The following is a 2,013-nucleotide window of genomic DNA, read 5'->3' on the forward strand; positions in this document are numbered from 1 at the left end:
TAGGTGCTTTAGACCACTGAGCCATCTCTCCAGCCCCTTTTTTTTTTTTAAGTAATAAAAGTTTATTGAGAATTCCTGGGGTGATGATTACTCCTCCCATCTGAGGGAGGGTGCAACACTGTAGGAAATCACTGAGAAATCACACAAGGTCCCAGTGCCCTGGCTGACACAGGAGGAAGTCCTCCCTGAAGCTGTCTTGCATGGCCTCCAGGCGACAGGTGCAGAAGGACCACCACGTGGAACAGGCTGCCCCTCAAAATCCAGAGGAAAAACAGCCACTTCCTTGCTGAGGCAGAGTTTTAGGTGACCAGGCTCATTTCTTACCCTTGACGAGGCTGTCACTTCCCCAGGTGAAACTTTCATCCTGGAGGTTCAGCACGAGGTTGTCAGCGGTGAAATAGATTCGATTCTGTGAAGTGGCGATCGTCTTGGAGATGTTTTGTGCTGCCCGGATCTTTCGGAGCTTCATGTAGCCAGGATTCTTGCTCAGTGCTTCTCCAAGCATCTTTGCAGCCTCTGCCTCACCCTCTGCCTGCACAATCTTCTGCCGCTGTTCCTGCTTTGCTTTTTCTACCAAGAACTGGGCCCGCTGGGCCTCCTGCTGGGCCACTTGTTTGGCTTCCACAGCAGCTGTGTACTCCCGGCTGAAGCTCAGCTCCGTGGTGGCGACATCATCCAGGATGAGACTGAAGTCTTTGGCTCTTTCTGTCAGCTCACAGCGGATCAGCAGGGACACCTGGGCCCGCTGGGTAATCAGCTGCGAAGCATTGAACTTGGCCACCACACTCTTGAGCACCTCGTTGACAATGGATGGCAATACTCGCTCCTCGTAGTCAAGGCCTAGGCGCTGGTACATGCTGGGGAGCTCCTGGGCATTGGACCGAGACAGCACACGCAGCGAGATGTTCACCGTCTGCAGGTCTTTGGAGCCTGTGGGGGAGGAGATTTTTCGGGGTCTGGCCCGAATGTCATAGATAATGGGGTACTGGAACCAGGGGATCCTGCAGTGCAGGCCCTCGGCCAGGATGGTGTCCTGCTGCACGCCACCAATCCGGTTAAAGAAGATAGCCCGATGGCCGCCTTCAGCGGTGAACACGGACTCGCGGACGCCGTAGGCCACCGCGCCGGCCCCCAGCAGGAGCTTCAGCGCTGTGCCCATGCCGCGAGGCCCGGTGGGCAGGTGTCCTGCTAAGTCTTTCAGGTTCTGGGCCATGTCTGATCCTGAGGGCGGCAGAACCACAGGTGAGGAGGGGGTGCCCGCCCGCTTGTATCCCACTCCAGTGTAGAGCTCACTGCTGCACACCTTTTTTTTTTTTTTGACACAGGGTCTCACTATGAAGTTCAGGCTGGCCTTGAGCTCATTTTGTAGCACAGGCTGGCATCAAACTTGCAGCAATCCTCCCACCTCAGCCTCCCAGAGTGTTGGGATTATAGGCACGCACTTCACGCCTGGCTTTATAAATATTTTGAAGTGACAATATGTAATAAGTAGAGCTAATGAGAGTCAGGTGTCAGCACACATCTGTAATCCCAGCATCTGGGAGGCAGAGGAGTAGATTTAGCATGAGTTCAAGACCATTCTAAACTATATAGCAAGACTGTTTCAAAAAAATAGAACAAAGAAAAAAGAAGTGAGACAAGAATTAGTCAATCTGTAAATAATCATTTTGTTATAGATGATCTCAGATGTGGACTGCTGACTATCTCTGGGCAGTGTATGCCAGGAACTGCTCACTAGGTTGGCAGAGTGGCACAAACACACAGGAAGAGTTGTGCGCAGATGTTCATCTTCTCTTTTTTGTATAATTTTTTATTTTTATTTTGAAGAGCATTAATAAAAAACTAGAAACAATACAGATTTTTTTTTTTTTTTTGGTGGAGCCAGGGATTGAACTCAGGCCCTTGTGCTTTCCAGGCAAGCGCTTATTCGACTGAGCCATCTCCTCAGCACCTTTTTAATGTATTTAGTTGTTGTAGGGTCCCACTATGCAACTCAGACTCGTAGTGATCCTC

At 50.7% G+C, this 2,013-nt stretch overlaps 1 pseudogene across 1 annotated transcript; it reads right to left on the reverse strand.

Moving 5' to 3' along the window:
* Window positions 1-201: 201 nt before the first annotated feature.
* On the reverse strand, window positions 202-1,283 carry LOC101561392 (annotated as a pseudogene). The gene has a single exon (XR_002819314.1). The product of XR_002819314.1 is annotated as a prohibitin-2 pseudogene (transcript).
* Between the last annotated feature and the right edge of the window lie 730 nt (window positions 1,284-2,013).

Source organism: Octodon degus, unplaced genomic scaffold (assembly GCF_000260255.1).
Source record: "Octodon degus isolate 3935 unplaced genomic scaffold, OctDeg1.0 scaffold00287, whole genome shotgun sequence".
In the NCBI taxonomy this organism is placed as follows: Eukaryota; Metazoa; Chordata; class Mammalia; order Rodentia; family Octodontidae; genus Octodon; species Octodon degus.